General features: G+C 35.6%; 1 pseudogene; it reads right to left on the reverse strand.

The window, feature by feature from the left end:
- Positions 1-12,042: 12,042 nt before the first annotated feature.
- Positions 12,043-13,006, reverse strand: LOC114633097 (annotated as a pseudogene).
- Between the last annotated feature and the right edge of the window lie 12,954 nt (positions 13,007-25,960).

Below are 25,960 nucleotides of genomic sequence, written 5' to 3' on the forward strand. Positions count from 1 at the left end.
TCTGCATCAATGTACTCAGTTCCAAAATATAAAGTCATAAGCTAAGAGACTTAAAATGTAAATAAGACCCAGAATTTTGATTCATAGAAGAGACACATTTTGGTGACAAAGTATTTCCAAGTAAATGGTTCCAAGAAACAACCTAGAATCACCATTTAATTATTCAATAAAATAGACTTTCAACCAAAAGTTATCAAACAAGGTAAAGAAAGACACTTCATACTCATCAAAGAAAAACCCAACCAAAGGAATCTCTCAATTTTTAACATCTATTCCCTAATGAAAGGGAACTCACATTTGTAAAACAAACATTAGTAAAGCTCAAAACACATATTGAACCTCACACAATAATAGTGGGAGTCTTTAACACTACATTCTCTCCAATGGGCAGATCATGGAAACAGAAACTAAACAGAGACACAGTAAAACTAACAGAAGTTATGAATCAAAGGATTCATAATTCACAGATATCTAGAGAATATTTCTCTCTAAAACAAAAACAATATATCATCTTCTCAGCACCTCATGGTGGCTTCTCCAAAATCAACCATATAATTAGACACAAAACAAGACTCAAAATCTACAAGAAGATTGAAATAATCCATTCATTCTATAAGATCAACTCAGATTAAGTTTGGTCTTCATAATACTCCATATACTCCAGGAAACTGAACAGCACTCTATTCATTGCTAATGTTGTAAGGACTTTAAGAAGGACATAAGTAACTTCCTTAAAAAAGTACAGGAGAACACAGGTAAACAGGTGGAATCCCTTAAAGAGAAATCACTAAAATCCCTTAACTGCAAGAAAACACGATGAAGGAATTAAACAAAAACCATCCAGGATCTAAAAATGGAAATAGAAACAACAAAGAAATCTCAAAGGGAGACTACCCTGAAGATAGAAAACCTAGGAAAGAAATCAGGAGTCATAGACACAAGCCTCACCAACAGAATGCAAGAGATAGAATAGAGAATCTCAGGTGCAGAAGATACCATGGAAAACATTGTCACAACTGTCAAAGAAAACGCAAAAAGCTCCTAACACAAATCATCCAGGAAATCCAGGACACAATGAGAAGACCAGACCTAAGGATAATAGGGATAGATAATAGTGAAGATTCCCAACTTAAAGGGCCAGTAAATATCTTCAACAAAATTATAGAGGAAAACTTCCCTAAACTAAAGAACAAGATGCCCATAAGCATACAAGAAGCCTACAGAACACCAAATAGACTAGACCAAAAAAGAAATACCTCTCGTCACATAATAATCAAAACATCAAATGCACAAAACAAAGAAAAAATACTAAAAGCAGTAAGGGAAAAAGGTCAAATAACATATAAAGGCAGACCTATAAGAATTACACCAGACTTCTCACCAGAAACTATAAAAGCCAGAAGATCCTGGACTGACATCATACAGACCCTAAGAGAACACAAATGCCAGCCCAGACTACTATGCCCAGCAAAACTCTCAATCACTATAATGGAGAAACCAAGATATTCCATGACAAAACAAAATTTGCACAATATCTTCTGACAAACCCAGAACTTCAAAGGATAATTGTTGGAAAATGCCAACAGAAGGAAGGAAACTACAACCTAGAAAAAGCAAGGAAGGAATCTTCCAACAACCCCAAAAGAAGATAGCTACACAAACATAATTCTACCTCTAATAACAAAAATAACAGGAAGCCACAATCATTTTCCTTAATATCTCTTAACATCAATAGACTCAATTCTTCAATAAAAAGACACAGACAATCAGACTGGATATACAAACAGGACCCAGAATTTTGCTGCACACAGGAGACGTACCTCAGTGACAAAGACAGACACTACCTCAGAGAAAAAGGATGGAAAACAATTTTCCAAGCAAATGGACCCAAGAAACAAGCTGGAGTAGCCATGATAATATTAAATAAATATAATAAATAAATAAATAAATAAATAAATAAAATTAAATAAAATCAACTTTCAGCCAAAAGTAATCAAAAAAGATTAGCATCTGTTCCCATTAACATTTCCCTTCATGACCTGGATGGACCATTACCCACAGGGAAAGCACAGATACTCTCACTTTGACCTGCCTCACATCTTTGCCTTGTAGGGCCCTCCCTCCAACCCCCCATCTTCCATATGCCTATAGCATCAACATCTCCAAGTTTGTATGTCTTAGCTCTCCTGCTCTCCTCTTGTGCAAAGGCAATACAAATGCCTGTATCAACCCCTCATTCCAAGGTTTCTGCACCCCCTAATTGTTCCCTATATTTATCACTAGGAACTTAAAGAACTCACCTTGTGGATGGGAATAACTGGAAATAAGACACAGATTTTCATCCCTCTGCTCATTGGACTAGGCCTCACTGGCTCACTGGGTGCAACAGGAACCACTGGAGAAGCCCTTGTCCAAACCCAACATCTGCACAGCAACTTCCAAGACAAACTTGTCGGGCAATGGCCTCCAATACAGACAGCCTTAAGTCTTTTTAATGAATGCCAGATAACCTCCTTAGCAGAAGTTGCTCTCCAAAACTGGAGAGTCCTGGACCTAAGAACTGCTGAACCGGAAGGCACTTGCATTTTGCTCAGGTAGGAATTTTGTTTCTGTTTCAATGAATCTGGACTGGTAGAACAAGATATACAAATGCTCAAAGAGCTCTAGGGGAACCTCCCAGCATGTTATACTCCCAATTCCCTTACCCCTTTGTTAACTAATACCTTGGTTTTGGGATTCTTCCCCTCCTTGGCACCACACTAATCACTGGAGCTTTGCTTCTTTTGGATCCTTGCTTCATTCAGTTCTAAAGCAACAGATGTGTAGCATTTCAAGATCAATAAACTAATGAGGTCTTGGTTCAATATCAAACTATCCCCAACATAGGAGAGAGTTATTCGGATGACACATAACTGTAAACTGCAATAACATAACAAAGGATCACAGACAGTAAGAGCTGCTCATTGGAAAGGGCAACCATCCTCTCCCCTCATCACAGCATGGACTGTGAATCAATGTACCAAGAAAATCAGGTTCAAGAGAAGATGATAAAGTCTACATATACTCCAAAACCCACAGTGTTCAGACTGAAGAGCTGGCTCTGGAGTCCAGAATGTCTGCTATTCGTGCAGCAGACATATATTTGGATCTCAAGGCCCAGGTGAGGTGTACCATGACTGTTCTAACTCCAGCTGTAGAAGAACCTACATCTCTGGCATCTAAGCGTACCCATATAGCACACTCATAGGCACTAAAAGTCACTTAAAATTTTGATGTACATCATTCTATATAATTTTACTTATATGACCTTTATTTTTTAAATTAATTTTATTACATATTTTATTTACATTTTAGTTATTGTCCCTTTTCTCCATTTACCCTCCACCCAGAGACTCCCTATACCATCTCTCCTCCATCTGCTTCTATGAGGATGTACACCCACCTACCAACCCAACCACACCCATCTCCCTGTCCTCGAATGCCTAACACCAGGGCATCCAGCGTTCACTGGATCAAGAACCTCCTCTCCTACTTATTCCTGATAAGGCCATTCTCCCCTACATATACAGCTGGAGCCATGGGTCCCTCCCTGTGTGCTCTCAGGCTGGTGGCTAAGACCCTGGGAGCTTTGGTTGATATTGTTGCTCTCCCAATGTGGCCACAAATCCCTTCAACTCCTCATTCTTCTCTCTAACTCCTCCATTGGGAACCCCATGATCAGTTCAATGGTTAGTTGTGACTATCTATCTCTGTATATGTCAGGCAGTGGCAGACCTCTAAGGAGACAGCTATATCAGGCTCCTGTCAGCATGTACTTCCCGGCATCCACATCAGAGTCTGCCTTTGGTGACTGCACATGGGATAGACACCCAGATGGAGCAGTCTCTTGACAGCCCCTCCTGCAGTTTCTATCTCACACGTTGTATCCATATTTGCTCCATGAGTATTTTGTTACTCCTTCTAAGATGGAATGAAGCACCCACACTTTGATCATGCTTCTTCATACGCTTTATGTGGTCTGTGGGTTGAATCTTGGGTATTGTGAGCTTTGGGGGAATATCCACATATCAGTCAGTACATACCATGCGTGTTCTTTTATGATTGGGTTACCTCACTCAGGATATTTTCTAGTTCCATCCATTTGCATAAGAATTTCTCGAATTCATTATTTTTAATATCTGAGTGATACTCCATTGTGTAAATGTACCATAATTTCTGTATCCATTCCTCTGTTGAAGGACATCTGAGTTCTTTTTAGCTTTTTGCTATGATAAATAAGGCTGCTATGAACATAGTGGAACATGTGTCCTTGTTATATGTTTGAACATCTTCTGGGTTATGCCCAGGAGTGGTATTTCTGGGTCATCAGGTAATGCTATGTCCAGTTGTCTGAAGAACCACCAGACTAATTTCCAGAGTGGTTGTATCACCTTGCAATCCCACCAACAATGTAGGAGTGTTCCTCTTTCTCCACATCCTGACCAGCATCTGATGTCATCTGAGTTTTTGATCTTAGCCATTCTGATTGGGGTGAGGTGGAATCCAGGGTTGTTTTGATTTGCATTTCCCTGATGACAAAAGATATTGAACATTTCTTTAGGTGCTTCTTAACCATTTGAAATTCCTCAGTAGAAAATTCTTTGTTTAGCTCTGTACCCCATCTTTAATATTTCTATTTGATTCTTTGGAGTCTAATTTCTTGAGTTATTTGTATATTTTGGCTATTAGCCCTCTATCAGATGTAGCACTGGTAAAGATCTTTTCCAAATCTGTTGGTTGCCATTTTGTCCTATTGACAGTGTCCTTTGCTTCAAGAAGCTTTCAAATTTATGAAGTCAATTCTTGATCTAAGAACATAAGTCATTGTTGTTCTGTTCAGGAACTTTTCTCCTGTGCCCAAGTATTCAAGGCTCTTCTAGGCTACAAATGGGGGTGGTGGGACCTGTTCCTTATATGACCTTTAAAGTTCAGTATAGGACATCAGATTCCCTGGAAGTAGAACTACAGGCAGCTGTAATGAGAGTTTTGATTTGTTTAAAATCCCAGTTATGGTATGTGAACAATATGTTATTGTTTTGATTGCAGGTGTGGGATAAGATGCTTGCAATCACCTATAACTCCAGATCCAGAAAATCTGATATCCTCTTCCGATATCCAGAGAAAGTACCAGGGATATGGTACTTAGACAGACATGGAGGTAAAATATTCATACACATAAAAGGACAAAAAAAAAATTCAGACAGACATGCAGCTAAAATATTCATATACATAAAATGACAACAAAAATTAAAGCTTAATAAACATTACTTTAAAACTAATAAAAAGTAAAATAGAAGATAATAAAGAACATGGAAAATGTTAATACAAAATCAAGCCAATAAATACACAAACCAAAATGTAAAATATCAAATCACAGTCACCAAAGTCAAGAAAAATGCACTATCAGGGTACAAGAGCTCCTGAAAGTCCAAGTATAATCTCTCATCATCATTGAACTCCAATTGATTTCCAAGCAATCAACAACTTCTGTACTGTTAAGGACAGAAGACAGCAGTGCTGTCTATTTGTTTTATTGACTATATCCTTTGCCTTACAGAAGTGTTCCAGTTGCATGAGGTCCCATTTATAAATTCTTGATCTTAGAGCCTGAGCCACTGGAGTGCTGCTTAGGAAATTGCCACCACCATGCCAATGAGTTCAAAGGTCTTTCCCACGTTCTCTTCTATTAGATTCATTAATAATTTAAAGTATAATTTTGTATTTAAAGTTTAATTACCCCTACATTAACTCCCCATTTTCTCTTTCTTCCCTCCTGTCATGTGCAACCTCTCAACATCTCTCAAATTCATTACAGCTATTTTTTTAACTACTATCACATACATAAGCATACATGTGCATGCACACACACACACACAAACACACCCCCACACACATGTACAATCCCTATATATTGTAATATATGTTACATATTATATATGTGAGTATAATCTACTTGCTGTCTTTAGTGTTACTTGTACATATTAGATTTCAGGGCTAACCTTTAGTGGTTTATGATGAAATAAGAGTCTCTTTCCTTGGGAAGACTATTTTTCCAACCTCAGCATTCCTTGGTTGTCTCTAATTATATGACTATGGTGCTGACCTAATGACATTCACCCCATCCATGTTACCGCATCTGTCAGGAACTTACTTGTTCAGGACTTGTTTAGGAAGCCACGTTTTTGAGAATTCATGTGTTTGACATTTCTGAAAGACACATTCTCACAAGAAACCTCCTGTTCCTCTAGTTTTTCAATTTTTCAACCTTATTTTTCTGTGTGATTTATGGGTCAATGGACGATCATCATATTGTAGCTGATTCAGATGTGGTTGGGTAACATATAGACTAGTTCTTGATGTTTTTATCTTATGCAGTTCTCGCTAATGCTCTTCAATGATTGCAAGCTACATTTCTCGATCAAACCTACCTATACCAGTATGATAAGGAGAACAATTTAGAAAATTATTAGAAATTGTGCTGGTTTAGAAAGATGGCAGTAGCAGTTTCTCTTTTATGATCTATTACCTCAAATGTATGGGTAGTTATCTATGGTTTTTAGCAACAAGCATATTTTTCTGCCTAAAGTTGAAACATTTTTAAATTCCTTTATGCAGTCATTATTAGTATGACTACATCAAAACCAGATAAAAATGTATTATTTCACGGACATGTGTAGGCTGATACTTTTCAAATCACTACTTTTAATAAATGTAGTTAAATATTTTTGCCTACTTTCTAACCCACTACCCACAAAAGTTTGTGGAATGGAAAGATTAATAAGGCATAGGGGGATGTAAATCTATCTAGAAATAGTTCTATGAAGTGAATCTAATGTGTATTATCAGGATTTCAGCAGTAGAGAATCCTGTAAGAGGGGTGGATGAATGTCTTAACGCTGAGAAGCTGCAGCTTTCAGGTTGAACTTACTTGAATGGATTTTTAAAAAATGTATTGTTACAAAGCTAGAAAAAATTACGTATGATAAATGAACCTAGCTTTAACACTAAGTACAATAATACTTATAAGTATGTGAAGACGTGATTCTTTGTGTGTTACTTGTAAAATCATGTATACATATCTTTTAATTGTTGAAAAGAATAGGACTTTATATTATTTATCAAACCACTTTTTAAAGTGTTGAATATATTATTGTTTATTTTTCTATGTTCTATTTCATATCCTTAAGTAGTGTTTCAAATGATCTGAATATATAAAACAAGTCAATACATGATGTGATGCTGCATTATGTATACAACCATGTGCATATATTAAATTCTGTGTTTCAATTCTTCTTGGAATACCTTGGTCTTTGAGTAACCCAATATATCACACATAAATCTGAGGATGAACCATAGTGAACACTTAAAAATGAAAAAAGAAGAATCAAAAGTAGCAGTCCAATAATCTCCTAAGCACCATTCACAAATCAGCAAGGCAAGTCTGATCCAGAAGAAACTGCAAGCCTCTACTAAGTGCCTCGGCCTGTAAAAGGCATCAGAACCTGCAGAAAAACCACCAAAATTCCATTGTAGGCATTTCTCTGTAAGGAGTCTTTATAAAACACCACACTGGATCATCAGTAAAGACCATCTTCAAAAAAGCCTAACAATTGCCAGCAAAGAGTGGCAAGGGAGAACAATACCAGAGACATCCTCCAATATCTGTTGGATTATGTTATAACATTTCCAATCATCACATGTTCTCTCAAGTGTCCTTTGTAGCAAAACATCACTTGTCGTTTTTATGATGATTTTCAGATTTTAGTAGCAGCAGTATCAGAGAACACCACCAACTCACAAAGAAATTATACGTGTCTGTGAACATGTATCTTTTTTAAACCTTCATCCTCATTAGACTTCAGTCTAGGCCCCAAGCAGTGTAAAACAAGTACTAAGGGCATGAGCAGGCTCTGTAGCAGGGGTATGGCCCAAAAGTAAATTTTACATCAACTCTGTCTTTTTGGTATTTTGTACAAGGTTATTAAAAAAGGAACTAATATGTATTTAATGCACCAATATTATTAATATGTGTAATACATGAAACATAAGGTGTGTTAAACATAGATAAGAAAAGTACAATTATTTTAGATTAAATATTCATCAAGAAACTTCATTAATTTATAAATAGTACAAAACCAAACATTAAATAATGTATAAGAGCAAGAGTGAGAGGATGGTGAGATGGATATCTCATTTAGTGTTGAGCACTCTTAGCCTCTTATTCTTAGCCCTCATTTGTAACAGCTTGACCTTAAGGGCATGACTGTCCAAGCCATGTGATCTTATCAAAGAATACATGGTCAGTCATGGCATTGATGTCTGTGAAACTGGACTAAAATGTGTTAAGCAAGCATTTACCTACCCCACAAAAATCAAGCCAACATTGTCAACGGGCACATCTTTCTTGTCTGAACAGTATTGAAGTATGTTGGGTAAAGCAATTAGAGAGAACAGTGCTGATTTTTATCCTACAAAACCTACACAGTATTTATTTTCTAACAATGATATCTATCCAACAAAAATGCTTTCAGATCATAAATCTGAAACTTGATGGCTCTCTTCCTTCTATATCATACTGAGGTATGCAAATGTAACTTTTATTCACGAGATCTTATTGTCATCTCGGATAGTGATTTCTAAATAATTGCATACTTTCTAGCATTTTCTGAACTATGGCTGGTTAACTCAACTATCTGTGACAAAATCCTCTCTGTTTGTCAACTGTTTGCGACAAACATGCTGACTGATCCAATCTGGATTCTGCTGACTTCTCACTGAATTGTGTTACATTGCCTCATATTATCTTTGACAATCTATTGTAATCTTCTTGTTCTAATTCCCTGGATTCCTCTAACATCACCTACAAATTTTCTTTATGAAAATCATCCCAGTAAAACTGTTTGTCCTCTCTTTCCTTCTCTGTGCTGCTCTCTTAACTACTCCATTGCCTATGGTGCTCTTTTCAGAGTGTTGTGAATCCAATCTTTTACTCATTCTGTTAAATCTTTTTCTGATTCATCATGTCTGCCTTTCACTTAGTCATCACTAACAAAGTGGCTACTTCCTTCTCCAAAAAAAAAAAAAAAAAACATGACATTGTTAGAGATTAAAGATGTGTACTAAAGGCAGGTTTGTATTCTGGAAAAATGCATTAAAGGAATGTCATTCCAGTTGGATCACAGATACCTAGAAGGACTTTGGGTATCATCCCTTGCCAGACTAGCCATGTTGCTGAATTAAAATTCCTCTACAGAGGTAATGAGTGATAAATTACATGGAAATTAAGTACTCCTACCTATATCTGTTTATATCTATATATCTCTCTCACTGTATGTGTACACACACACAGATCTTGTGTGTGTTTGCTTTGCTTCTGTTTGTTCTAGAGCTTTCACATGTGCTGTTAAGTTGCTAGAGTAAGATCTCTGCAATTTCTTTATATTGACACCCAGCACTACGAATTACCCTCTTAGCTCTGCTTTCATTGTATCTCATAAATTTGTGCATGTTGTGCCATAATTTTTGTAAAATTCTAAAAGGTCTTTGGTTTCTTTATTTCTCCCCTGACCAAGTTATCCTTGAGTAGAGAGTTGTATATTTTCCATGAGTATGTGGTTTTTCTGTTGTTTTGTTGTTATTGAAGACCAGCCTTAGTCTGTAGTGATCAGATAAAATGCATGGGATTATATCATTCTTATTCTATCTCTGGAGGCTTTTTTTTGTATACAGTTATATGCTTGATATTGGAGCATGCACCATGGGGTGCTGAGAAGAAGGTATATTGTTTTGTCTTAGGGTGAAATGCTCTGTAGACATCTGTTAAATCCATTTAGTTCATCACTTCTCTGAGTTTCAACTTGTCTGTTCATAGTTTCTGTTTCAATGAGCTGTCCTTTGGTGAGAGTGAAGTGTTAAAGGTTCAATTGTCGAAATCTCACTTTTTTTGCATGAGGTTCAATGTATTTTTTGAGCTTTAGTAATGTTTCTTTTACAAATGTGGCCTTTCTTACAACTTACATTGAGGAATAGAGGTTCAGAATCACAAGATCCTCTTAGTGATTTTTTCCTTTGTTGAGTATGAAGTGTCCTTCCCCATCTCGTTTAAAAACTTTTTGTTGAAAGTCTATTTTATTGGATATTAGAATGTTGTCTCCAGCTTGTTTGTTGAGACCATTTGCTTCGAAAAAATTTAAATACGTTTACTCTGAGGTAGGACCTGTCTTTGTCACCAAGGTGTGTTTCCTGTATACAGCAAACTGCTGGGTCCTGTTTACATATCCACACTGTTTGAGTGGATCTTTTTATTAGGGAATTAAATCCATTGATGCTAAGAGATATTAAAACCAATGATCTTTGGTTCTTGTTATTTTTGTTGTTAAAGGTGGAATTATGTTTGTGTCATTCTCTTCTTTTGGGTTTATTGTAAATTGATTGATATCCTGGTTTTTTGGAGGTATATTTTCCCTCTATGTGTTGGAGTTTTCTGCATATCATTTTCTGTAGGTCTAGATTAGTTGAAAGATACTGATTAAATTGTGTTTTGTCATGGTATAAGTTGGTTTCTCTACCTATGATTATTGGGAGAGTTTCTACATGTAGTAAACTGGACCAGTATTTGTGTTTTCTTAGGGTCTGCATGGCATCTGTTCAAGATGTCTGGCTTTAGAGTCTCTCTTGAGAATTCTTGTGGAATTCTGATAGGACTGCTTTAATATGTTACTTGCCTTTTTTACTTACCATTTTAAATATTCTTTCTATGTTCAGAGTATTTAGCATTTTTATTATTGTGTGACAGGAGGAATTTCTTTTCTGGTCCAATCTATTTGGTATTCTGTAGGCTACTTGTACTTTTATGGCCATCTCTTTCTTTATGTTAAGAAACTTTTCTTCTATGATTTTGTTGAAGATATTTTCTAGCCCTTTGAATTGGGCATTTTCAGTCTCTTCTATTTCTATTATACTTAGGTTTTTGTCTCTTCATTGTGTCCTGAATTCCCTGTATGTTTTGAGTTAAGAGATTTTGACACTTTGTATTTTCTTTGAACACTGTGTCAATGTCTTTTAGGGTATCTTCTATGCCTGAGATTCTCTTTTTTATCTCTTGTATTCTGTTGGTGATGCTGTCATCTATAGTTCTTGTTCTCTTTCCTAGGTGTTCCAACTCAATTATAGCCTCCCTTTGAGACTTTTTTTATTCTTCCCATTTTCATGTCATGAATGTTTTTTTTTCAATTTCTTCACCTATTTGATTGTGTTTTCTTGTATTTTTTAAGAGATTTATGTGATTTTTAAAAGGACTTCTATTTATCACATTCTGGGTGAACACAAAACTGGTTTCCATAATGGCTATATTAATTTATTCAAAGCAATTTGGAGGAAGCTATCAATCCCAATATGTCAAATCAGACAAAGACAGAACAGAAACAGAGGAAATTTATTATCAAACATTCCTGATGATGCAAATTTCTCAATAATATATTATCAAACAATTCATAAGATCATATCATAAACCATCATTCATTTTGAATTGATTCCTGTAAAATGTAAAATATGTAATCCTAGTTTTACAGGCCTGGTGTAGCTCTAAAACAACAATAAAGGGAGATGGGCCACATGCAGTGCCATCACCAACCATAGTTTCAGTTTTCTTTGTGGTTAGAACATTGGATGCACAGGGTATCTGTGAAATTACTATCAGCCAAGATTTGGTGACAAAATGTAAGCCACAAGAACTTCATTTTGATTAAAGTTATATTTCCCTGGTTCATTTCCACATCAAATGAGCAAAGAGAAGACTCCCAAGAGTGGCCTATCCCTCATAATATAATCAGTTCATATACCCTGTTATATAGGCTGCTGATTCAATCAACAAACATACTACAGTTCTTATTTTTGCTAATGTTCAGAAAGACAAGGTAATGTGATTTAATTCTCTGAATTTAAATATTGCTAATGAGTATGAGTTAACACCAAGATAACAGGTAAAATATATAATTCAAATGCTTAAATAAGGTTAGACTTTTTCCACATCGTGACCAAACTGTTTCTAGGTAAAATAGTAGAATGACTCATAAGAACCAAAGGTCCAAAGGAAGGAAAACACAAAGAAATGATGCGGGTGGTATTCACCAGCCACCAATTGTGATTATATAAAAGAGCAATACAGCCTTGTAAGACAGAAGAGACAGTATAAAATGCCAGAAAGGTAGACACCAGGACCAGAATATTCTGGGTGGCTACAGATTCTGGAGTGTTTCTGGAAACATGACTGCTGCGGATGTGATGAACCCTCTGCTTGTGTCTGTACAGAATGACAATTATGGAGCCACTGGACCAAGCAATGAGTACAGAATAGAAGATTTCAGGGCACACCACCAAAGCTGTATAGAGTGAGTCGTTGATTTCATCACGTCCTCCAGTGGAGCAATACTGAAAATCTCGATTTCTAGTCATATTTTTGCTATTCCTTTTAACAAGTATGTACACAAAGAAAATAAAATGTTTACTTATAGACAAGACCCAGAAAAGGGAAGTGGAGCAGCCAATGTAGTTTGCAACTTTTCTCTTTTGATCCTTACAACAGGATTCCCTGTGACTGATGGTGATGGCCTGGAAGACACTCAATAAGCAAGTGGTGCTAATGGACACACTCCGGCCAACTCTTTGAATGTACAAAACCAATGTGCATCCAACATCATTTAAAAACTGCTTCAACCCAAAAGCTGCCAAGGTCTGGGGCACTCCTTTAGAGAGAACTATCAAAACATTTGATGCCATTAGGTTCATAAGAATACAATCAGTAGTCCTTAATGTACGTTTTCTATAATAGAATAGGTAGTAGATAAGAAGCAAGACATTTCCCAGAATTCCAGTTGTTATTTGTAACATGAAAATAATTTTGAAGGTCACATTCCAGAATTTCATTATGTGATTGATATTATTATCTTTTGATGATGGTCACACCCATTTTCTCTGATTAAAATGAATGAAAAGTATTAATAATCATGAAGAGATACTGAGAGGCTAAATCAGAAGCATCTTTAAAGCTCAGGTATACCATGTCATCATAGACTTTAGTCTATGTACTTTATGTACTATATCAATACTTTCTTAAAGTTTTTAAAGCAGCATTTATGTTACATACATACTAAAATATAATTCAATATCATAAGATTGCTTAAGGTTTCAGGACACAACTATGAATTAGAAAGATGCCTTCATAATCATAGAATATACACCATTATGAGCAAGATTAATTGGCCTGTGAGAAGCAATGAAAAGAGATAACCAGTACTAATAAGCATAATCCAAGTCTATAAGAATATACTTTTATTTTCTATTCATGGTATAATGAAAGTCAATTTTAATGAAAACTATCAACTTCAAACATATCAATTCTTAAAGTACATTCCATCTAATATTGAATGGTAGATAATGAAGATTAATAATTCAATTAGGAAAAGATATATATACATATATATGTATATGTGTGTGTCTGTGATAGATAAGAAAATTCTGTTAATAGCATACATCATATTTAAATGATGGTTTAAGCATATATATCATTAAGTTGACTCAATGTTTATGCAATATCACAGTACATAAGTACACACACATATGTACACATTCAGGTCTGTGCTATAAGATATCTGGGGACAACATGTGTGATAGAATCTCACAGCAGCTGGGCCATGGGCTGTCCCTAAAGCTATAATCTGTCTCTGGAGTTCATTCTACTCACTGGCTGCCTTATAGGGCTGGAGTAGAAGAGGATATTTGGAACCTTCATTTGCCAGGGTTAGGGGGATTTTTATGGAGTGTTCACCATCTTAGAGGTTAAGGAGAGGGAAGAATGGGCACTGACTAGAATGTTAAATGAATGAATGAATGAATGAATGAATGAATGAAAAATGAATGAATGAGTGGGAAAAATTATATGTGTAATCATCATGCACCAGGCAGCCGACCATGCAGTATAGTTGGAGAAAATTCTTAAGACACCATACCTGCAAGTCCAATTCTCACAATTTTTTTTAGATCAAGGAATATCCCACTGAAGATCCTGAAAGTACAAGCTGTAAATCAGTACTAGGAAGAACCAAAAAGCCCCAGTGATGAAAATGTTGCTCTACACACTCATGAGCCTTGTACAGACAGGGAACCTGACAGTCAAGAACAAGGACAGAATTGGCAGTGAAGTCTGGAACCTGTAGAAGTTATAAGAAAATAGAGAAGTCAGCTGAGACCCTAAGAACTACCAATATTTACAGTCATTCCTTTCCATGCACTGGGCTTGCAGAAAAACCTGGAAGAATGGCTACAGCAGTGAATAGAAAGCACTCTTATAAGTAAAACAGCTTAAGAAAAATTAATAGTGTAGATTCTGTCTCAATATTGTTTTTCAGCTTATAATATTTTAAATGTGTGATTATGTGGGAGTAGGTATGCTTTGAATCCACAAAACTAAAATGGAAGCCATATATGAGATCAAATGTCTCTATGAGACAGTCTTTTAAAGGTAAGGAAACATGTAAGATAAGAAAGTAAAAAGACAAATTTACATGGAATATGTATATGTGACATTGGTTCTAATGCTTTGGCTCAATCAGAAATCTGCACATGCAAATGCTAAAGGTCCTTGTCCCCAATCGGTTTTTGACCCATCTGTAATGATGCCAGCAGCCAATGGCTGCACAAAGTGAGTTGGGACAGTACCTTTAGTGTTGTGAGGGCTAGAACACAGGGAGAGGAAAAAGAGAAATCTTTATGATGCAGAGGGATACAAATGAACATAGGAGCTGTAGGAGATAAAGACAACAAGCCATGTAAGAGTTCTCACAAGTAGTCACTAGTGTGGTTTGGCCTAGGGTAGCAGGGAAAGGTTTAGGAACGCCCAGTTTCTTAGATAGCCAAGTCATTTTTAATATTAACTGGTGTGTGTGTGTGTGTGTGTGTGTGTGTGTGTGTGTGTGTGTGTGTTCCATTTGTGATTTCAGATGGCTCCTGGACTCATGCATGCCTGTGGTTAGCCAGGAGCCCAAGTTCTACATTATTACAGATGTTTTGCAACTTGGTGGGACCACTTATTATTAAACTCACTTAGGGATTTCCAAGTGAAAGAGACAATAGAAATGTACCAAGTTTAGGAAGAGTTGTGATTTGGTTTCTCAACCAGATAATCGATTGGAGTCAAAAGTCATGTGGTTCTCATGCAAGCCATGGAACTAGAACAAAGAAACAGCCAATTGCAGGGATTTACACTGGCTGCCTGCTAAGAGGAAGACATTGAGAATCAGAAAATAAAAGCTGCCTGCCTTCAGCCACCAGATAAATAAAAGGATAGAGTTTCATAAAAATAATTGAATTAGTTTTAAGGATAGAATAGAGTATACAGATTTTGCCAGAGCCACGTGTTCAAAACGGATACAAACAGCTTAACTGAGAAGCTGAAATCCATGCTGTAAAAAGTGTCAGGCTGAATGCTAGGAGGAAGACAATGGGTGGAAGGGAGCCAGATCATAGATGCAGCCTGCTTCCTACAAACATAATCAAACAAGAGAGACAAATAAATTTGATTTGTGTTTTTAAGGACAGAAGGGAAATTGAATGAAAAAAAAAGCTTTTAAGAAATGTAAAAGTCTTGCCAAGACAAATTCTCAAAATTGATAAACATGGCCTATATGATACTGCTGGGATTGCTTTTGCTGCTATGACATAAATAGAGCCTGGAAATAGGATTATACAGTAAGTAGACATAGATAATAAACATTGAGGCATTCAATCTTAAAATAAAATTAGGTCGAAAACAGTAGATAGGAAGCCTAACCTATTTCAGACACTAGAAATTTAGGCCTTGAGAATTATATAAAGAGAAAGGGACATAATACAACATGTACCAACAGAGCTATTAATATCCACAGTAGAATGATTAATTGTACATAGATGTGAAAATATTGAGGCTTTTGATCTTAAATTAAAGGTCAAAAAGCAGGAGATTGTGAAGCAGTCCTGTCTCAATGGTTAATATTTGTTTAGATTGCTTTAATTGTTTTGAATTAATTTAATTATCAAAATGAGTGTGGTTATAAATTTGGATGGTTCTATTAAAATTCCTATAGGAGAGAAGTCAATCTATACCTTTATTGATTTGCATTTTCTGGATCAAGGACATGCCATTTTTGGAGAGATGTTCTGTATTTGTGTTGACAGGAAAGGGGAAAGGGCTTTAATCCCCTGCCAGAGTGATATGGATCAGATATTTTAGTGGAAGACCTTTAAGATCTCCAAAAATCAAGAAAATCAAACAAGACAGGTAGCTTAATTCCATGACAGTGGAATAGCCCAGTAACTGGCTTAGACATAAAAACATCTCTAGCTCAAAATTTGATCTTTTGATGTATACAAATCAAAATATGGGAAGATGTCTTTCTCTTTCAAGTCTTTGATACACAGATTTTTGTAGCTTTTGTTGTTTTTTTTTTTAATTTTGAAGACTTTCTTTCATTTGGCAAGGCAAATTTCTTTGACATTTTTTATTTTGTTATTGTCCTTTCTGTTATTTCTTAGATGGTTAGTTGTTTTATAGACTAAAAACTTGTTTCATGAATGAACATATTTTGTTACCTACACTTATTCCTATATTTACCCAAAATATATTTGGGGTGCCAGAAATCCATGAAAGATTCCAGATGTATAAGAGAACAAATAGACTGATTCCGTTTTGTAATCTGTTATGAGTTAATAATAATAACAATTTTGATGGAATGTTTATCTATTTCTGTATTTAGATCAAATGAATGGATTTAAACACTAGTCTTTTTTTATTGGATATTTTATTTACATTTCAGATGTCATCCCCTTATCCCATCCTCCCTTCCCACCCAGGAATCCCCTATCCCATCCCCCCTCTTCCTGCTTCTATGAGTATGTGCCCCCAACTACCCCCACTCCCACCTCTTCACCCTCAAATTCCATCTCACATGGTGGCCAGCCTTTATGGGACCAAGGATCTCCTCTCCTACCTATACCTGACAGGATTGATAACACTGAAAAATATCTCTAGCCAAAACTTCAGGTAAATTAGATAATAAATCTTGTTGATAGATTCTTATGTACAGGTCTGGCAAGATTCATCCTTAGAACTGTTGAACTAATGCTGTTCAGAGACTAGCTTCCAAAACATCTTGAAAAATTGTAACAATTTCCAGATGATCTCACCTCATCCAACCTTTCAGACCAATCTAGTGAGAAGCCCTGAGCTTTCTAAACAGAGACTGGATAGCAGATGCTAAATGAGCTTTCTTAAGTCTAAACAGATTTTCAAATTTTCCTATCCCTCTTCATCCCTTTAAAGAATTTCTTGTCACCCCTATTCAACAAGAAGAAGCCATGGAGATTCATTTGCCCAGTTCACTGGGTTTTGTGTCTGATTATGAGTATTTTACAAACTGTAGGTAGGTTGTCATTTTAAGAAATACTTTGGAAATATTCATGATTTTAGACTTGGAGGAAATCAGATAGATTACTCAATTTTATTCTTGAACAAAGCATTGTGTAGCCCTAATCTTACATTGGTATAAATCTGTATGTTGATACAAATTTGAAATTGATATTATTATTCTTAGGCATTGTACCTCTGCCACTCATTTGAGAATACAAGGTTTTGATCCAGTCTTCTAATAGCTGCTATTACAAACAGTTTAACATGATTAAGTAATACAAGTTAAGGGGCAAATAGAAAACTTATGGTTAGTTTATATTCTAATTTAATTATAGTAAAGTTCTTTCAGTTTACTCAAACAAAAATGGCTAAGTCTAGCTAAGGCTTAACAGTTCAAATATACTTTATATACATAGTCCTCAAAATCTTCAAAAATCCACAGAATGTGACATTTAATGCTCTTTCGCTATTAAGGATCATTTGATAAGAAGACATGTCTGCTCCTGACAGCTTCTCCATTCTCCTTCGAAGATAATTTGATCATCTTTACCTCCAGGTGAGGTTAATTATCATAGCAAGGCAGTGATTGGGCAGAAATTGGTTCATCTACAGACAAAATATGCAGGCTAGAAGAGGACACACAATGCAGGAGAGTTAACAGTTTAGTTCTGCCAAAACAGAAAAAAGCAGCCTTTCCTAGTTCCTGCTCCATTTCAAGGTCTGCCAGATGGTTCTTGGCCTGAAGGCTGAAGACAGATACTCCAACATTACAAGGAATGTCCAAGGGGCTGTCCAAGTAGTCAGCTCTCTCTATAATTGTTTAAGTCTTAGAAACTATGTTTGGTCCTTCCTATACACTCATGTAATATTTAGTTTGCTCTGATATTTCTGATGAAAGTTGAAAACTAGCAATAGTCTCATAAGCAAACTTAAGTTGCTTAACATTAAGAAATATGATATAGATATGAAACCGTGGTTATAAGATGGTGTCACATGATAAAATCAAAATGTAATACAGGAATAGAATTGTGAACTATTTAAGATAGGAATGATGGTAGAATACTTTACCTAATTGATAAATATGATCTCATGCTCTATGACTTACATAATTGTGATGCTACTCAATATCTGTCTGAAAAGAGAATTTTGGTTTTGTTTTTTTTTATTTGTTTTGTTTTGTGTTTTGTTTCTTTGTTTGTTTGTTTTGTTTTAGACTGAAAAGGTGAGGTGTTGGAGATTGTTTCTAGTGCTTTGATTCTATCAGGAATCCGCATGTCCAAACACTAAAGGTCCTTGTTCCCAGTTGATTTTTGATCGATAAATAAAAATGCCAGTGGCTAATGTCTGGGCAAAGGTAGATGGGTCAGGACCCTTAGAGCGTTTTGAGCTAGGATACAGGAGGTGAAGACATGGAGAAATTGCCAGAAAATAGTGTTTTATTAATGGACATAGGAGCTCTAGAAGAAAAAGTCAGTGAGTGACCATTACTCCTATAGGGCCTGCAGTAGCAGGGGGAGGTTTAAGAGTTTAAGAGTACCCAGGCTTGAAAATAGCCAGGACATATTGAAATCAACTGGATTTTGTGTGTGTGTGTGTGTGTGTGTGTGTTTGTGTGTGTGTATGCGGTTTCCATTCACAAATCCAGATAGGTCCTGGACAGGTATGCATCTGTGTGACCCACTGTGAGCCAAATCAGTATAGTCCAAACACATCACTAAATACGTAATCTGCAGTTAGTGTAGACAGAAGGAAGAATGAAGAATTGGTTCAATCCAAGCACTAAATATTTAAAAAGCCAAAAAGAAACCTTCTTCATTTAAACTTATTAAAAATAGTAACCAAAAAAGTAAAAGAAAATAAAAAACAAACAAAAGGTGTACTAAAAAATAGTTGAAAACACCAACGTTCGATATAGTTCAGGAAACCCAACAACATCATAGCCTGACAATGACTGTGCACGTCAGTATAAGGAGAGTGAAAATTGTCTATATCTGCTTACATGAAGAAAACATAAACCCACATGACAACAAACCCAACCCTTAGAATAACAATCAAAATAAATTTCTTTGTATCATAGAAGAAACATGGACTTTATAATCTAGTGATATTCTTGGGACTTCAGCCTGTATATCACCCCAGTGTTCCCAGTAACAGCCCATGATGAATTAATCAATATAGGCACAGGATAATCATAATTTTACAAATGTATAGACCTTTGAAAATGTTTAAACATTGTTTTTATGCTTCATCTACTGGATTCCAAGAAATGTTTCACTTGTGAAATTCCATGAAATACATAGATATGAATTTTGTTTCTGTAATTAAAATGTACAAATTACAAAAATAAAAAAACTTCAGTTTGGTTTAAGATTGTTGAGAGATGGCAGCTGGTATGTGCACATGAGACTCCTAAATTAAATTTTAGAATAACATCCCAATAAACATGATAAAATATGTGTGAACATTGAAACTGATATATGTTCACTAAAATATTCACTATAACAGTATCACAAACATGTTCTTTGTTTTGGTTTTGTTGCTTTATCTGATGTTTATTTATGCAGGAATTACGACAGTCTAAGTTATGTGCTGACCAACAGGGCAAAAGTAAAAAAATCAACATCTTTGGAAGCGTTTAAGTTCTATTTACCTCGAGTTGTTTACTTGTCGAGAGGCCAGGCATGTTTCTAGGAAAGTGATAGGGGTGGACCTATGCTACCACATCTATAAAGATGGAAAAAATTACAAGAATTGACAAGAAGTTTTATTCCAAGACCTGCTGTGGAATTTGAGACTCCATGTATGATAGCAATATATAAACATCTGTGTCATATACTGGAGAGATCACTTTTTGGATATCCTCCTGAATTAGTGTAGAAAAGTAAGACACATTATTAAAAAAAGAAACAGTGATCAATTTCTATCACAGTGTGAGACCACTCCTTTTATCATAGATCTGTGAGGTCTCTGGGTCTTATCTGGACATTTATCTAAATAACCATAGAATTTTGCACACAAGGATACTGCATGGTTGCACTGATCACATTAACTGAAATTCAATATATTCACTTGTAAATATTCACTTTTTAAAATACTGGAAAGAATTAAGTGTAAATTGGAAAATATAAGTTTTTAGTTATGTGTACAATTAGCAAATATCAGTGACAATGTGTAAGTTTCTATACGCTCATGTTCTATGATGTTTATAACTGTAGGGTCTGAACAGTAGCATTATTTCTGCAGCTAAGACATAAACTTAGAAACACAAAGGGTAAGCGAGACTTTCAATACAAAAAGGCTTAGGGACAGAGTAGGTGCTTGAAGGTCTTTAATAAGGCTACTGTGACACAAACATTGTCCCTCAGTGTGCACTCACAGAGCCATGAGATATGCATGCAACATACTCCTGTAATCCATAAACTTTGTGTTCATCACTTGACATTTGGTTCATTTTGTTTGCATTTTATTATATGTATTTGCTACAATTTTTTTTAATTTGGGGGAAATAGAGAGATGGTAAGTGACACATGGTGTTGTTGCAGAGGAGCTAGGTTTGGTTCCCAGCAACCACAGGGTGGCTCTCAACTACTTGTAACTCCAAATCCAGGGTTCTAAAGGCCTCTGCAGGCACTGTAGTATCATAATGCACATATAAATGCTGAGAAAACATACATGCACAGAAAACAAAAATAGATCCATAAACCATTATAAAAGTAACTTTAAATTTTACTGTAAATTTTATTTTATAGGATAATGCAGAATACAAATGCTTTGAGCTTTTAACAAAATGAAGTGTTCTGTGGGGCCTATCCTGACAGAAAGCTCTACCATTTCTCACTTTTGATTCAGAAGCACAAGGTAGAATTGATATATAATATGCCGGTACAATTGTGAATTGTTGTCCCTGCAGAGGCAGAAGTACAGAAGAATTTCTAACCATGTAAAAAATTAGCATGAAATACTAACATATATTTTTAAATAATAGGAATTGGCAAAACTAAGTTACTAGCATATTTCCTTTAAAATACAGTACATCTTTGCTTTCTTAAATGTATTTCTCGCATGATCGAGTCCTACTACATAGCTATAGCTGTACTTGAAATCACTTTTAGACTATGTTGGCCTCAAGAGATCTGTCTGATTCTGCCACCTAAATGCTCAGATTACAGATTTTTCAATACACGCCTTTCTTATTTCATAACTTCTTTATTGATGACTATATTATAATAAACTTATGATGCATTTGAATAAAGGACATTCTTACAAGTTAATATATTATATTCTGAAGAATGTATGTGAAATCTTAATCATTGCCCACTGAGATAAGTCACTCGGTATGAATCCAAATTTATCTGAGAGATAGAACCCTGGAATATCATGAAAACAGCACATAATCCATGAAAAACAACAATAAACAGTGAGAAAAGACATGAACTCATGTTGGGCTTAATGTACGATTAAATCAGGAAAAATCAACCAAGATAACACTTGGTCCTGCACAATATTCAAACTTCACCTTCCTTTCCATGGTACCTTCCCACATTCAAGAGGAAGAGGCTTCAAAACAGTGTACCAATTTATCATGGGATAAAACCATGATAAATTAAATGATAAAATAATACTTAAAATGACTCTGCACGCCATTAAGGTGAAATACCACATTGACATTTTATGATAATCATTTAGCAGCTTCACAGATAGATTCCATTTTCCATGTGTTACCTATTGCGAATCTTAGTTGGGAACAACAAGAAATACAGGAAGAAATGACAGAGAATGGGCCATGGTGAGAAAAACTTTTAAGTCTTTCAAACATTTCTTAATTATAAAATTATTCTTGTGCTTTCTCTGTTTTATAGATCTTTTCTAGAGCAGTTTCCTTTTAGCAGATCCAAGTACTTACACAGGCCTCTCTTTTTTACAGACTGCTACTCAATCTGAAATACAAAGTACTCACCTGGCTGCTTGCTTCTGCAGGACAATGGGTACACTGAGCACATCCAGACTCATTAATATGCAATTCTATAAGAGAGTCACTCAGGACTGAAGTAGAGGTCTGTGACTCTGTGACCTCAACTCCCTTCAGAACTATAATTTTCATTTCAACTTCATTGGCAATGACAGCACAGGCTTTGGGAGAGAAGATCAACTATAAAATTTTCTAGTTGTTGATTAACAAAAACTACTTACAGAAAGTTTCTTGTGATTTTATCCAAAGGGATAAAATGTTTTTAAGAGTGGTTTCATGATACCTGAATGCACAGAGATCTCTTATGGAAGGTGGAAAAAACTATGAATGCAGACTTATAAGAAAGTTAAAGAAATCTGTGTGATGATTTTGATTCCTGTCCTCAGTGATTTCTTACAACTCTTATCAGCATAGTTTATTTTTAGATCTACATTATTCATTACTTAAAATGTTTGAGTGGTGCATACAGGCATATGTGTTTTACTGAAGTCTGTAAAGAATTATTTCCTTCTAAATCTGTTCTTCTCCTAACTACCAACCACAATTCCATCCAAATTTCATGTGTTCCTTAAAACAGTCAATTTAAAAAAAATGAAAAAATACTAAATACTGATGCACATATATCCCAATGGCAACAGCATGAGCAGTTTCTGAAAGCTTGAAATCTTTTCATTTTATGGTCAACTTTTTAATCTATTTTATTAATTTTACTTTAAATCATTTTCACAGACCAGCCTTTGTCCCCCTTGACTGTATGCTGCCTGACTGCTCACAATGTCCCCCACTCCACTAGACCTCTCCACTTTCAGGATCTCAACTCTCAGGAAGGTTAGGTGCTTCTCCCCTCACTGAAGCCAGAGCATGCAGTCCTCTCCTATATATGTGTTCCAAGCCTCATATCAGCTGGTGTATGCTGCCTGGTTGGTGGCACAATCCTGAAGGGCAAAGATCTAAATCTTAAAGAAGTTTGATTCTTCCTCCATCAGAAGATGTTTGTGATCATTAGCCCTTCATTTAGGAATGGGACTTCCACATCTACTCCAATCAGGTGGAATTTTTCTAGGCCAATCTTGGGCAAGTTTGGTACATATGATCATAAGTTAATTGACCTGTGCAAGACGACTGCTTTGCCTGGGGGAAAAAATCTGTTTCCTAGAAATCATCAACCATCATGAAGTACCTAATCCTCTTTCTGCCTCTTCTCCCATGATGACCTCTGAGTAGTGGAAGGAAAAATTTTGATATAGAAGTCCCATAAGTTTTTCTGGGCATGTCATAATCTCTTATTCTCCTTGAAGAAATGTTGATGTTTGTGTTATTCACCATAGAAAGCCAAAAAAGCTTCTCTGAAGGCTGAGAGAAGAACTAATTTCTGAGTAGAAATGTAAGAGTCTAAGGGTTAGTTTATTATAATTTCCAGATTATTATAGGCTTTTAGCAGTATAAGAGTATTGAATTTTTCTTGGGTAATGAACCAGCCGGATGCCTCCTATTATCAGTACTCAACTTGTTACAAAATAATTTCATTTCTGTTTACTATAAAAATCATCTCCCCGTTTTCTAAATTATGCCTTGTTCCGTACTCCGACTCTGTCTTATCCTCCAGCCTTCCTTACACCACAAGATGATCTGTCCAAGAATCTTAAACTCTTACCTGACTATGTAGTTTGCTTGCAAAGTTTATCTGTTGCAGTATTCCTTCTAGAGGCCTCCAGTTTATGGATTTGTCATAAAACAAACTTATAAAACTTTAAAGATATACTACTGTTTTTGAAATTTAATTATAACTAACTTAATATCTTCTTTTCTCTCTCTTCCCTCCAATTTTCACATCTCCATTTTTCTCAAATTCTTGGTTCTAGTTCTTTACTGTCAACTACACAGAAACACACATAAATAAACATTATGTTTCAGGGCAACAAGTTGGTAGTACATGACCAAATGAGAGGTTCTCTTCTGGGCAAGATAATTTCTCCCATCTCAGCATTTCTTGGTTGTCTCAAATTCTCTGTTTATGATTGTGGGCATATTATATTCATCCTGTTTATGTCACCATACATGTTAAAATCATCATTGTTCAGAGCTTGCTTAGGAAGGCCATTGATGAGACTTCATGTACATGGTCTCTCTGATATTTCTAGGAGATAAATATTCACAGCTAGCCTCCTGTTTCTCTAACTCTTGCACGCATTCCAACTTATCTTCCACTATGATTTCCGAGCCTATGTGTAGCCGCTGTGTTGTAGATGTATCAAACAGGGCTGGGAAACCCAGTACCGCCTGTTCTTGACATTTCTGATCTGTTACAGTTCTCTCTAATGGCTTTCATGTATTGTAAATCACATTTCACATGTTAGATCAGCTGGGGCTTACCTATACATATATTGTGATAGAATAAACATTTAGAGAGTAGTTAGGAAACATGCTGGTTTAGCAATGTGGCAATAGATGATTCTCCTTTACGATCTATGGCCCCAATTTTTCTTAGTAGTTAGCTAAGGTTTTATCACTAAGCATATATTTTTGCTTAAACAAGAAATATTTAAAATTCTTTTATGCAGCCATTATTAACCTGACAGAGTAGACAATAAGACATTTTGATGTGAACATGATCTGTTGACCTGTCAAAATTAAAATATTGTCCCATGGTAAACAAAGAAAGCCAAAACCCATTTGTGACTGATATTGGGAATGGCAAAGCATTCCTCAAGAGACTGAGTGTGAATTTTTATGATACACTGATCATTGTGTTAAGAGAATACCAACTATAATCTTTTATCCTAGAGATTTCCAACTTGAGACTCCTCACCTACATAAATCTACAATGGACAAAAGTGACCACCATACCCTGTGCTGTAACTAAAAATATGAATTCATAATTTCAGTGGAAGCAGTACCAGAGAACACCCCCAATTAAGATGCATTTATGTCAGTGAGAATGTTCTTTCTTTATTGCTTCACCACCAGAGAACTCTAAAACCTGATAAACAACTTCAGCAAAGTGGATGGATATAAAATTAACTCAAGAAAATTAGTAGTTTTCCTATACTCGAACGATAAACAGGGTGAGAGAGAAATTAGAAAAATGACACCTTTCAAAATCATCAAAAATAATATAAAATCCATTGGTGTCACTCTAACCAAACAAGTAAAAGATCTATATGACAAGAACTTCAAGTCTCTGAAGAAAGACATTGAAGAAGGTATCAGAAAATGGAAAGATCTCTCATGCTCATGAATTGGCAGGACTAATATAAGAAAAATGGCCTTCTTACCAAAGCAATCTACAGATTCAATGCAATCCCCATCAAAATTCCAACTCAATTCTTCATAGACTTTTAAAGAGCAATTCTCAAACTCATTTGGAATAAAAAGACACCCTGGATACCAAAAACTATTCTTAACAGTAAAAGAACTTCTGGGAGAATCACCATCCCTGACATCAAGCTGTATTACAAAGCAATAGTGATAAAAACTACCTGGTATTGGTACAGAGACAGGCAAGAAGATCA

This window comes from Grammomys surdaster, unplaced genomic scaffold, assembly GCF_004785775.1.
Source record: "Grammomys surdaster isolate TR1022 unplaced genomic scaffold, NIH_TR_1.0 520, whole genome shotgun sequence".
Taxonomy (NCBI): domain Eukaryota; kingdom Metazoa; phylum Chordata; class Mammalia; order Rodentia; family Muridae; genus Grammomys; species Grammomys surdaster.